The following is a 14,585-nucleotide window of genomic DNA, read 5'->3' as shown; positions in this document are numbered from 1 at the left end:
TGATACCAGCTGTAGAAAGTGGTATGGTAAATGCTAATCTCAGTACAGTCATAGCAGTCACAAATGGAAGTTAGATCTGTAATTTCAAGTTGAAAGCTGAAATGAAAAATCTAGTGATTATGCACTACTGCCCTAAGCTACTTCTTTCTTTCTTCTCTACCCTCATTCTCAGGCAAAGGGATAAGGTTTCCTCCCAAGGAGAAAGAAAAATACAGATTATCAGTTTTCTGGTGATAACATGCAACTCCTGAAGACCGTCTGGCTCTAAAAAGCAATACATTCTGGGATACATCTCACCTAACTTTGGATGTAAAAAACATAGATGTCTCAGTTTCAGCTAGTTATTTTTGCACCTGTTCTACTGAGGAGAGAAACAGGTATGACCAGATGCATTCCATGTAATTTCAGAGTTCTGTTTAGGATGAGATGAATTGTACTCTGAGCTGCTTGGTTCTTTCTGTTAACTCTAAAGAGAAACCCAACTTGGTTGCAGTTTTAGATTACCATATTTGGGCATCACACTAATGATGATTTTCCCATTCCTTAATTTTTCACCTCTGGCTTGCCTGATTGCTCTTGAAGAATTTATTTCCACTCCATACACATGAAATAGCATCCCTCAAAACTTTATAAAGTGTATTTTAAGCTGTATTTTTTCCATTTGTAAATGCCCACACTTTTGACCTTCCCTTTGATAAGATAGTTGGAGCACCTTTGATCCCATATTTTTGCTTTTTTTTAAGATCTTGCATCACTTATGTGGTTTTTGTTGCAGTGCGAGTAAGTGTTACAAGAGTGGTCTCACCGAAATTTTGCACACAGAAATTTTGCACACAGAGGTATACTATACTTTGCTTCCATTTTGTGATATATGAAAATCTTGTTAGTGACAAAACACTACATGAAGACATTAAATTATACTGAGACAGATATGTATAATTTCCAGTAATATTGCTTTTCAAAGAAAATTTTGAGGTTTTTCTTCAGTTATCTCTTTTGTTGCATTAGACTACATAAATTATTATATTTGTAACTGTACATTTTGCAGGCTGCAGCCCTTCAGCTAAGGGGTTGAGTTTTACTCAACCCATTGTTTATCATCCTACGGATCTCTCTGTATTGTTAGCTTATCTTCCTGGAAATGATTTCTAAAAATATTGTGATATCTGGCCAAGAACAGTTTCTTAACAGTTTCTCTTGGCATTTACTTAACCCAGCATTGCATATTGATAATTGATCTATTGGATGATTTAAAATCTTTATAAAGAAATTATTGCACCTGACAGTGAGTCAGATTAGCTACAAATTAGTGGCTTACCCAAATTTAAACATTTTACCCAAGCCATGCAGGCAAGCAATTGAATGAGAGAGGCATCTTCAGTGGGCAACTCTTCTCACCAACTCCAAAGGAAAAGCTGATCAAAATTTAAATTAAGAACATGAACAAAAAAAACAAAAAAAAAAAAAAAAAAGGCAAAACAACAACAACAAAAAGTCTTTTCATGTGTAATTTTTCCAGAAGACAAAGAGTGAAGGTGAAAACAGATGGATGGTAAGAGATCAGTAATATCCTGAAGGTGTGCAAACTGTAGAGTAGGCTCTTTCAACACTGCCATGTTTCTCTTTGCTGCCTTCTCAGTAGATCTTGGAAACTTATACTAAATATTTAACATTTGGATGGCATAATTTTCATGGCATGAATATCAATTTGTTTGAAAATTAGTTTCTATGTTTCCTGTTTTGTTTATTTGAGAAACAGGAGAATGTTATTTAAGAAAATGTAATGTATTTTAATATGTCAGATATGATGTTCAGTTCTGCAGAGTAAAAGAAACATTTCAGTTTTATATTTATTCTTAGAATAGAATTCTGGAAACTATCTTTTTTTTATAGCCTTTTTTTCATGTCTTAATTACTGGATGGTCTCCTGGTAGATTTTAGCTTTTACTAAAGATTGTAATTATGTTGAGCTGAAACCTCCAGTTCAGCTTATACAACTTTTCTGCTGAATCTTGTTACCAGTCCCAGGACAAATCTGTACTGAATCATAGATTCTGATCCATAGACCCTGCTTGTGTAAGAACACTTTTAGGAGTAAGGAAAGACATACTCATTAAGAAAATATTTCATCACTGGTATAGCTTTAGTTTCGAGAACCATTTTCCGAGTAATATTACTTCATAAAATAAAGAACTGAGTGTGAATATGTTTTGGTACCAAAATAACTTAAAATATTTGAAATATTTCCAGTGAATGAATTTAATATAAATTTTGTAAATTTTGGAGGATTAAATGTTTAGTACTAAGAAGTACAAAATATACCTCTGTTGAATTTTATTTTCCTATTAAAGCTAAATGCATCAGCTAATGTAAAAAGTTCTGTTTCACTAGTTCTGTAGAGTAATTTGCTCCATGAGCATTTGGACTGAAATCAGTGGAGATTTTGTGGAATAAGTTAAAATTTTCTGTGAAGTTGGAAAGAAAATATTTTTCTGACTAACAATGCCAAGAAGCAAATAGGGTGTAAATATATATAGATTCTGGTTAAAAATTAACAGCTAATGAAGTGGGTACAATACAAGGAGGGTGGTGGTGAATAAAGCACAAATCTCATACTAAAATAATTTTGGAGTATATATTTAATTTCTTTCCTACAGTGCTATCCTTTGCTTGTTGAATCCAAATGTCTGGTAGCTTAGAGTATCAGCAATTTTCCTTCCTTTTTTCCTGTGAATACTTTTTCTCTCAGTAATGAATTAATGGTATATCCAGGCAGAAGTAAATGATAAAATAAAAGTATTGCTTTGGTTACAGAAGGAAAGAACAGTGCCCTGGCTGCAGGCTCAGGTCCTGATGGCTGCTCCCAACACCCAGCGCAGCGGGACTGCCTCCATGGGATGAGCAGCATCAGGCACTGGCCTCCCTCAGCTGAGCATGCCTGAGAGGCACATTTGTGACTAAAAAGGGTTATTAGAAAGAGAAAGGATGATGTGCTGTTTTTCTGGAGGGAGTCAATCTACTTGCTGCTGGCAGTCAGGTAGTAGAAATCCTACAATGTGCAACCATGGAAAGATTAAAAGCCAGTCAGTGAGGTTGTTACTGTAACGATCACTAATATGAAATAGATAAGAGAAACCTTGAACTCTGCTGCATCCCCATGCAACAATTTGTGAAATCTGTGCTTCACAAAAGCAGATTTGAATTCCAAATGGTCCATTTTCGCTTTGAGTGAATAATAAAATCTTTTTAATGTTTCACTGAAGAAAACTTTTCTATGCATAAGAATTCCATTTGTAGATTTTTGAAATGCAATAGTGATTGGCTATTGTGATACATTATGGGATGTGTTGGGTTTTTTGTTTGTTTTAGGGTTTTTTGTATGTTTGTTTGGTGTTATTTGGTTTTCTTGGGTTTTTTTTTCTGAATATGAAATATTATGTTTTCACCTGAAAATCCCTACCAACTGAAATTTATGACTTGGTCATGTTGCCAAAAAGTTGATCCAGCACCATTTTCTTCCTTCCTCCTTTTTAATATTCATTTATCTTGATGTTTTCTTAAGTGATGGTTTCAGTAACGTTCTATTATTTTCTGAATAATAATAACAATAACAAAAAAAATAATAATAGTAAGTTTTAGTATTTCAGAACATCTCTTGAGACCTGCTTGTCAGCCGACTTCCCCTCAGGATAGCTCAGGGCCCATTGGGAAATGTTGTATCTACTCTGGATCCTCTAAAGAAACTTAACCCATATTGTGTTCTTAGTGTCTGACCCATTCAAAAAAAATGTCTAGTTATTTTCAGGTCTAAAATCAGAGCAAAGCCTAGAGTAATCTTAAGCTTTTATTGTTCCAGTGATGTAAGGATCCATTATTCTGCATAGGTTCTTTCACAATGAGAGATAATTCAATTTTATTTATAGTAAGAATTATTTTTTTTATGCTTACTTTTTTTTTTTTTTAATTGTGTTACATAGATTTGCATGCCTCAGATGTATGCCACTAAAAAAAAATTACATGAACTATACTTAGAAATTGTTGGTTTTCTCCAACCTGAAATATGATGAAAAGGGAACAATAATCACCTTACTAGTTCTTTTTAACCTGTTATTTCAAATTCACTACATCCAGGAAAGAACATATTTGGGTGTTTGTCAGAGATTTGTAAGTTGTAGCAGAAGCAGTATACCAGCAAGAACAAAGTCAGATTAGTTTATTTTTGTTTTTTTAAATACTGTCTTGGCATGTGAAATGTCCTGAAGCTAAGGGCATTGCATAAATAGAAACTGTATTATACTGTGTTTATCAAATGCTCCTCGTCTACTGCACCACCCCCATAAATCCACCAAAGCTGTTATTATGCAGGGGTGGGAAGGTGGGGAGAATGGAGTGAAAGCTACAGAATGATTTAACACTGTGGGAACTTAATCAATAAGACTGTTGCAGCGAACTCCCAGGAAAGAGTGTTGTTTTCCATCCAGATGATAATGAGGCAGGCTAGCAGCAACCTCTGGAGGAGGAATGCTGGAGCACTGAATATGTGGTACAGCTTTTCTAGTTGCTAATTAGTAGTTTGAGGCCAGACACCTTTCTGCCATCCTGCTACTTGCAGTTTCTTTCTGGCTTGTCCCACATATTTCTTTCACTCCTGGGGTCAGTTGGTGCTAACTTAGATTCTGGAAACCAAATTTAAGAACAGTACCAAAAATTAAGTTTACCTTTCTTCTCTCACCTTTGTTCTTGGCATTATTAGTACATTTTGTATGGCTGTATAGCATGCAATCCTTCCTTATATTGCAAAAATAGTTTTTTTTCTTATTCCTTGCGCCTTGTATTCTAAATTAAGACAGGTGAAATTATTTTGGTGTTTGAAAAGTGTGGTCAGACTGGAAAATATCAGCAAAAGCCAAGTTGAATAAAAGTTTAACATAAGTAATATTTGTGATATGCAGATTTAATTAGTTTTAGGTGGTGGTAGCTTGAAGAGGTTGGGAATGCTTGTTCAGTGGTACTTAAGCTCAGTATTGATTTTTCTTACTTTTATCTGGAGTCCAAAACAGAACAGGGATCCACTTTAACAAAGCTAAAGCTGTAGCTGAATGATGCCATTATATCTGTATCTTTGCAACACATATAAGAACTAGAGAGAAAGCAAGTATTTCTTCCATTGCCTGGGAAGAATTGAGGCAATGGAAAATGAAACAGTGAGGTCAAAGTTGGCCGTAAAGTAGATGGCTGTAATACAATGTTGGACACTGCATCTAGTAGTGTATTGAACCCAGGTTTTTGAAGCCTATTTAATGGGAACATCTAAAAGCATGTTATAGGTAAGACTGAATTAATGGATTGTTTTGCTAAAACATGGGTAAAACCTGCTGCATTCACTAGGAAACACAAGATGAGATTTCTTTTAACATAGTAAAAATATGAATAGCAGTCAGCAGCCGTCCTTCCAGGTTTCCAGTCTAGTAGCATCACTTCTACACCACCTTACTTCTCTAAGATTATTTACTTTAAGATACTTGAAAGCTTTTCTTAAAATGTTTTCCACACTTGCTATAATTAATTAAATATAAGAACATATTAATTAAATTATTTTTATTGGTGATGCTTAATGGCATTTGTTGCATTTAGTTTTAGTTTACATAATATTTTTCTAATTCTTTTGTTTTCCTGACTCTTGATTGTCTCATCTTTTTGCTAAGCTTGTCATGACTCTTGTAGTCATCCAAAGCACCAGTATGATAGCAGGGGAAGCAGTGGAGAAATTGTAGCTGTGTGGAAATGTATTTTTTCCAGCTTCAAAACAAAAGGCCATTGAGACTAAAACTGCTAATTTGATTTTTGCTGATACAAGAGGTTCTGTACCATCTTTAATATTTTTCCTCAGCAGATCAAGATTTATATAGAAAATACAGCATTATCTAGAGTTTCCTAGTGCTAAACATTAAAAAAAATATATATTTAGATTTTGAAGAAGTAATGCAGATAAATTTTTTGCACTGAGTTAAAAAAAACCCACATTAAAATCAATTATTCTATTAATAGACAATGTGAATCAAACTCATATTCAAAAATATTTATGTTTTACCTAGAAATTCAAGTGGTGTATGCAAAATTACCTAGAAAACTTGATTTGGATACAGAGCTCCTGCAGAAATTAGAGATTAATTTCCCTAGGCAACTTTCATTTTTTGAGCCTAAAAATAGCACATTCACAAGATCATTTGTAATTAATAAATCCAACTGGTATGTAGAAACTACTGACAATTCCACTGATAGTATTATTTTCCATAGCATTCCTCTCTGTCCCACAGTAGTGGAATTGCTGTTGATCTTGTGCTTTCAAAGTAAGATGTTTTGGGCTGACACCTTTCTTTGGGTCAGTGTCTGGGGCAGCATCTACTGCTTTGGTTTTCAGGTCAGAACTGACATTTTAAGAGATAAACATGCCATCAGTAAATTATTTAGTACTTTAAGTGTCTGTCATTTCACTCCTTAATGCTGGTTCTCATCAGTGACTTATGCTGCAGAAAGGTTTGATATCACATTTGTATGGGAGGGTTGAGAAACTTCACAAAATTAGAAGATATCTTTATAACAGAAAGAAAACAGCAATGTTTTGTTCATTGGTACATTGAAAATTATAGTGCAAATAAAGATTTAATTTGGATTTCAGCACAGGACTGTCACAATGTCATATGGGCAGAAATAGCAGACACCAGATCAGGAGTCGTGCCTAGTAGGCACCACAGTACATGCACGAGCACATGGGCACACAAATACACACACAGTTCCTAAGTACAGTCTTTGTCCTAATAGATATCCATATATTTCTCATGATTTACAGTGATTTTTGTTTGCAAACCAATTGTATTTTCATTTTCTTTTGTGCTTTGACAGGATATAATTATTTCTGAAACATATAATAGGATCAAAGCATATTTCATTATTAAAGAACTTATTGCATTATGTTAGTGCCCTCCTGAATGCATGAAAATGTTAATCCAGTTTTGTCATATTTTTCAAATAAGCAGTTTTTTCTTATGAAAATTTTGTGGAATTAATTGTTTGCTTTCTCCCAACATCTGAGGGGTCTATAGCTTCAGAAGATATCAGATAAAGGATTATGACATATAATGAGAGCAAGATTTGACTATTAAACTTCCTTTGACTCACTTTAAATATTGATTAGAGAAACACTTCTGGGCAAATATTTATATTGAGCAATAATATAATTCAGTGATTTTTTTTTTTTTTTTTTTTTTTTTTACTTTTTGAATATCATTATGTCTTCAGTAATTTAGCTTAGAAAAATATATTGTTAGCCATGGATTATATGAAAAAGTCCTAGATAGACAAGACCAGGAAAGAAGAGTAAAATTTTCCAGCAGTGAACCATCATTCATAAGATGCAAAGATACTCTCTGCTGCATTGCTTATTCTGGCCTTTCCTAAGATTTAGGACTGCTGTATCTGGGATATTGGCTTCAAGCAATTTCTTATATAATGCTACTGTTGTGACAGATACTAATGAAACTATGCTCTTTCTAGATATAGCTGATATTGCATACATAGGTAGAAGAGGTAATTTCCTTATTCACTTTCTTAATGAACTCATCAAGGATGAAGGAAACTTCCTGCATCTTTGACTATCTCCTAGATTTTATTAATTTTTCAACAAGAATAAAGTTTTTTTTGCATGTTTTTGTTTACTTGTTATATACCATATATAACAATAACTGATCCTACTTGTAAAAATGGGTGATGTTCTCTTTTTAGGGGAAAAAAAGCATGTAAAAAATTCTCAGAAAAAATCTTATAAGAGTAAGAAACATCAACATATTTGTGTTTTAAAATTTCTTCCAAGTTCTTACTCAAATTGTGAGGAATCCAATATGTCTGCTGAACATAAAGGCACCGAGTATGTATATTATACATAATATTTGAGCATCATCTTGGTGTGAAGACCCTGTGTGTTGTTTAATGACTAGTTTTCATTTCTTTCATTATGTTGAACCTTTGGTTACTAAGCACTCCAAACATTCACTGAAAGTTTGAGGTACCCAGCTTGGAAAGCACCTTGGACCCTCCCCAGCCCAAGGCAGCACTCTCAGCTCTGCTGTCACACGTGAATGTCTTGCTTATCTTGGTGTTGCTGGTCCACTCTAAGAACCAAATACTCCAGAGGGGGCTAAAGAAGCAAGTGCTTGCTATGGACTTGAAAGGATATAAATCTTGACAGTGGTAGCTGAGGAGGGAAAGAAGGGTGTGAAGCCAGTTATCCAGATATATCAGCCATATCCATTGATCTTTTCAGCAAAGTTAGATCTCTGACAGAATATTTTTGCCTTACGTAGAAAAATCATTAAAAATTTAACAGCATGTATTCCTATTATTTTAAGTCCTTAAAAAGATAATTTTTACCTATAAGAAAAATTCTCCTTGGTCAGTTTCTGACCATTAGTGTCCATGTCTATGCTGCTACCTAGATTTCAAGCAAGCTGCTTTAATCTGGGAGAACTACAGAGTTTGGTCTATTGCCTGTAAATACTTTATGAAATAGTCAAATCAGTTTTATCTTGTTTGAGGTTGTAATGCATCAGTAATGAATGTATTACAGATGTGTGCCATGACAAAAACCTGGCTCTATATTAAAATGACATCCATATGTACATATTTCAGTACAATTGAATCTTTCAAAGTTTCATCTGAATTTTGAACTAATGTTTAATAGTTAATTTTAGACTGTATTAAAATAAGAAATTTGTGTAATATTTGATTTCTGATGTGTAATATTGAGATTTCTTCAATTCCTTCATCTGAATCTGACTTTCTTACTGGAATTCTTATAATTCATATTGTTCTCTGTCCAGTAAGAAGTAATGCAGCTTATTCTTTAGACCCATTTACTGAAGTGAGAGGAGTATGTACTGTCCTAATTGAGTCAGGAACAAAATCCACCTAGTGGTTTGTAACAGAGAGGAAAGACATGTTCTAAATACTCTATACTGAAAAACTCACAAAAGAAGCCTAGGTTTCAAAATCTTTAAGTGGTAAACTAAGTGAATAGGTAAATGCTTGAGGTGTTTTTTGTCATCTCAAGGCATGCAAAACCATATTCTTAGATATATATGGTCTGTGTGCTAAAATATGGAGGCAAGCCTGAAGTAATGTTCTAGGAGAGTACTTCTGCTTTTGCCAATTAATGATCTGGCCTTAGGGATTAGTCCACAACCTGGCTGAAGCAAGGGTTTTTCTCAAACCAGTGAAGGTATAATGAGCCAGAGGTGTGTGGGTGTGGAGTAGCCACAATTTAAAATTCTAAAGTTATACATGTGTCTCAGGAAAAGCCCAAGCTCTCTATGAAATGGAAAATATAGTTTTAATTTGTCTCAGGAATGTCAATGAATCTAATATAATTTATCAAAGAAGGCATTTGACAACAAAGCAAGTGCATGTTAAATATGTTTCTGACTCAATATGGAACATCATGCTGTGGCAGTGTAGCCAAATCAGTTTTTCTGATCATTCAGTTTACATGCTGATCTAAAGTACAATAAGACTTTTCTTTAGTGTATTATTGATGTCTGATTTTTCTACTTAACTGTTTTTTGTTTTTTTTTTTTTTTCTTTCTGGTCAGATATTGTCCAAAGCTTCTATGAATGTAAAATTCTGAGTGGGATGGTGAATAAAAGCATATCTAGTTCTAAGAGATATCTTGCCATTTTTTCCCCTTCATGCTTTCTAACAGTGTTTCTGACTTGTTTCTGACTTCCTGTAATTGTGTTCTTACAGCAAGTTATTTCTCTGTATATCTAGGCTGATAGATCTTTCATGTCCAATCACATTTTTCTTATATCCAAAGTGACAGATTTTTCAAAACTTCTGCAGCTTTGTAGTTTCAAAACTTCTGTAGTTTCTGAGATACTCCAAGACTTATGATCTCCTTGGTTTATTTTTTCATTTTTGTAAATACATGGTCCAATGTAATGTGAAATTCAGGATCTAATTTATTTAGTTCTTATTTTACTTTTGTTGCTTTCTGTGTTCAAAGTGTCTTCATCAAATGTCCAGTATCCTCTTCCCCAAGCTACTGACATGCTTGGATTAGGTCTCTCCTTCCAGCATAGAAGCCGAGCATCCTTCCTTATTGCTGTGACATTTAATGTAAGCACAGATTTAAGTCTAGTTTTGCTCACATTTTCCTGTATAATTGCCAATCTGGACAGCATCCTTACTGACAGTTATTGTGTAATGTCTTTTTTTTAGTAGTCTTCCCTATGCTATTGTCCACATGTTTTGTCCTTGTCTGTGTGAAACTGTAGCTGTAAAGGCTCTACAACACAATGTACTTCATTAGTGTATAGTACCTAGTAATGTATAGTTGAGAATGACTGAATCTAGGATAACAAAAACACAGGCCTCTGTTGAACTCATAGATCCTCAAGAAAATGTAATTCCACATGTAAAATGACAGAAAATACCACATTGAGAAAATATCCTTGATGGAAAAGGAGATTTGTTAAAACTCCACTCATTACAAATTCTCTGAAGATATGTAGGACACCAGAATAAGGCTTAAACAGCACTTTCAGTAAGCAACTGCAAAAAATAGATATCTTAGAATAAAGATGTTAAGTGGTGGTGTTACTTTTTTTGATAGGATGACAGTCACGATGTTTTCAGTTGTTCTCACTTAAATCAGCTAAGAAAACTAGTTATATTAGAGAAATTCAAAGAGTATTCAATTCCATATAAATATAAACCACATGCTTTTTCTAACCATTTTCTAAGCAAAGATGTAAGTCTAAAAGTGTTTGGGAGTTATTTAAAGACAAGCTTAAATATTGCACATGCGGGGAGCTAATTGAGTGCTTTCTCTGGGACCCTAAGAGGTCTGGGACCTTGGACAGAAGACTTTGGAAAGTTGCTGACTAATCCATATTTTTAATCTTTAAATTTTATTTTCCTAAGTCTGACCAGGAAGATGCTTTTAAGAGTATAGGCAGTACCTTGATGCTGTGGGTACAGTAGAGGGTCTGCAGTGCTGTATAAAATACTTTAGGCAGAGCAGCATTTGCAGGGGAAGCACCACAATTGTAACTCATAAAGATTAAAAGTCCAGAAAATGTCTTCTTTTTTAGAAAAAAAGAAGAAGAAATTGCATGAATGGAACTGCATAGATTTTAAACTTTTAAATTTCAATATTTTCAGGCTCTCTCAGGACATCACTGCCTGAGTGCTACCTCAGAGAACACCTTTCACAGAATCAGTCGTTGAAAATGCAGTCAAAGATGACTAATTGTTAGCTTGGAAGAAGCAGGACATAGAGTGATTTATGTCTGAGCAAAAGCAGTAATGAGATTCTGTAACATTAACACTACAGGAAAAACTGAAATAATAGAGAAGAGATGTGCTTTTTCATTCAAAGTGTATGCTAAATGTGTATTGTTCAATAAACAACAACAAAAAAATAATGGAATCTGGGAAGAAATCCCATGATAAAATTAAAATTTTGGCAATTCTTTAAATTAATCTCTGACTTCAAGTCTGGTCCCTGTAGAGGTAGGGACCTGATTAGGAGAGACTTTGGAAACAATTGCTGGGAAGTAGTAAGATCTCCACAAACTCAGAGTACAATAACCTAACTTGCTTTTTCAGTAGCCTTGTCTAGGGTGAAATATGGACTGAAATTTTTAGTCATGCACACTTTTTTATAGAGGCTAATGAAAATCAGTAATATGGAGTACATTGACACCATTCTTTGTACTCTTTGCTGTTGTTGAAGTCTCAGACCTGAATGGGACTATTTTTATAGGCACTAGTATATTGCTGCTCAAATTATGAAAGAAAAATACAGTGATAAGAAGACAGAGATTAGAAGCAGAAAGTCCAAGGGAAAAATATGGTATCATGGGTATCATGCAAAAAAACATGTTAGAGATATCTGTTTCAGCCTGTTGCATATGTCAGAGATGTTGAAGATCAAGTTGAAAGAAAGATTCTTGTTGATACAACTTGTAAAGGTTCTTCCATGGGACCAAAGCTGGAATAGATTTGAAGCTAATTCTGGGCTAAGACTCACATTTTCAGGACTGCCCTTTGGAAGCTACTCTAGGAAAAATCCAGTCATATGTTTATTGTCTCTTAACACAGTAAATTTAACATCTGGTAATTACCCATGTTGTAGCAGGCATAAATTCAAACATATTATTAGATTAAATGTTCTGATTATTACATTGAGATACATACACTGATCTTATGAAGTGGTTTAACAAAGGGAATTAATCAGACAGTAATACACAGAGGATACAAATCACAAAGGACCAGCTCTGTCACCTTTAGTTGCCCCTGAAGTGTTGAATTACCTGTGTCCTTTATGCTTGGATGTGCTTCATGCTCAGATCTGGAGAACTACTATATTCTATACTAACAGTAGCTTCCAAAATAAATGTGTTTAGATGTAACAGTTTTGGATTAGATCTCTTTAATTTCTTTCTCAGTTTGACAAACACGCTCAGCAGACACACAGAAGTATGAAAATGGAAAAATCCCCCAGTCCCCAAACCAAAAGCCACAGACTGGGAGGAAATACTTGTCAGAACTGAGAAATTATCAGAAGTACTTAATTTCTTAGATTCTCAGTGAATCCTACAGAGCCATTTACAATTAAAATGGAGAATCTCTTAGAAGCTTTATCTTTTGGTTGTGGGAAAAAAAAGTCTTAATTTCTAAATGCTTAGACTCCATTTTTTATTGCCTAAACCAACAACTTTTCCAGCCTCATATTGCTCAATAAAAAAAAAGCACAACAATTTTGATAATTATTTTAATTAAATATAGCAAATGAACTTTGAAATATCATAGCAAGTTAGGGCTTTATTGCTGGGATTTTATAAGTTTCACCTGTAAGAGCTGGGGCCAGGATTTGGAGGTGGGGCTGTGCACTGACAGTGTCATGAGTGCAGTGATAGCCAACCATACATGCCCACTGTTTTGCATCATTAGCGCTGAAGTGAATCTCAGAAAAAAAAGAAAAAAGAAAATGTCCAGTCTTTTTTATTACGTCACTTTTTTTTCTCTTTTTTATTTTTTCTTTATAAAGCACCTAATTTAGGCCACAGACAAAAAGAAAATGTATCTTGAATATGCATCACAGGTTCCAAAAATGAAAAGAAATTGGATTTGGATAGCACTTACTCAATAGACAGATATGATACATGGTAAGAAGGTGCACTGTCTGCCCTGTGATAGATTAAACTACTTTGTAGGAAAATTACTGTGAGCCAGTCACCACCACCACCGTGGCTAAATCTTTAATAAAATTCTCTTCCATATTCAAGAGCGAGGTATGAAGTACACAATAAGCAGAGAGGAGTAGAGTGCCATTTATCAAACCACAGCTAGGTCTGTAATCTCCTGCTTTATCCTTTTTTAGTACTTTATTTGTCTTTATTGTTGCAAGGAAGCACATTTACCCAGGGCAGTGGGCTTTTGGTCCTGATAAACCTTTTGCTTTAAATTCTACCTGTGGGTTTTTTTTCTTTTTTTTCCTTTTTAATTTTTTTTTCCTTTTTTTTATTTGTTATTTATTTTTTTATTTTCCTTGATCAGATATCCATCCGGTCACTCTATGGGAGTAATTACTCTGTTTTGGTGGTCCCTGGATTGTTACATATTCTTTCACCCTTCCTTGCCTGACCTGACCCTACCACTCTTGTCTCTATGCTACAAAAAGAAAGGGGGAGAAAATATTATAACATCTAAGACATTTTAGAAAGAATACTTATGCCTGTGCAGAAGACAGTCTAGGGTGTATTGCATAATGCTTTTTTGAGGCTATTTGGCAAGATGGCAGTGTTGAAGCATGTTGCAGTTGGCCCCTGGGTGGCACTACATGGCTAGATCTGGGACTAACAAAAACAGTTTGAATAAAGGCCCAAAACATAATTGAAGCATTTTTCTTCTTAAAAATTAAAGACTTTGACTAAATTTGTTGTTATTTGCTGAATTCAACACAAATTCACAGTACTAATAAATTGAGTTCCTCTAATTGAATGACATTCCAAAACGTTCTGTGTATCTTGACTACCTGGTAATATCTGGATCGTTTCTGGGAGCACACTGATATTAAGTACAGATTCAGTGGAAGGGTTCCTATGGGTAGAAGTATGTGACTAGAACTGCTTTGTGCTGCCTGAATATGCATACTACCAGTCTGTGCTGCAGCCCTGGGGGTGATTTTTTTAGTACTATTATAACCCTTTTTATTGTTTGAATAGCAGTTTTATGACAAAACATTTATATTCAGCCTGCCTTTGTACTTGACTGAAAGAGAGCAATCACTGAGAATGATAAGGCAACAATGGTAATGATAACTGCATTTATGGAGGCTTACAGAATTTAAACGGGCATGCAAAAATAGACTTACAATAGTGCTCTACCTGTATTTGAACTGGCTTGGGTATATTTCTTGTGCCTGGCCCATGTTTGCTTGTTGATGGATATGTTGCATTTTCTCCTGTTTTTCTCTCCTATGGCATTTCTCTTTGTATGAGTCTTACCTGTATGAACATCAGGT

General features: G+C 34.5%; 1 protein-coding gene across 12 annotated transcripts in view; it reads left to right on the top strand.

Annotated features, from left to right (window-relative positions):
• The window catches only part of LOC144246068 (uncharacterized), a 195,488-nt gene that overhangs the window by 52,155 nt on the left and 128,748 nt on the right, over window positions 1-14,585 (top strand). Inside the window, exon 2 of one of the 12 annotated variants that reach the window (XR_013339740.1) lies at window positions 173-377. The exons of the other annotated variants lie outside the window; for them this stretch is intronic. The gene's annotated coding sequence lies outside the window, so the exon portion shown is untranslated. The remainder of the gene's footprint in view (window positions 1-172; window positions 378-14,585) is intronic. 12 annotated transcript variants of the gene reach the window in all.

Source organism: Lonchura striata, chromosome 3 (genome assembly GCF_046129695.1).
Source record: "Lonchura striata isolate bLonStr1 chromosome 3, bLonStr1.mat, whole genome shotgun sequence".
Taxonomy (NCBI): Eukaryota; Metazoa; Chordata; class Aves; order Passeriformes; family Estrildidae; genus Lonchura; species Lonchura striata.
This window is presented reverse-complemented; position numbering and strand designations above follow the sequence as displayed.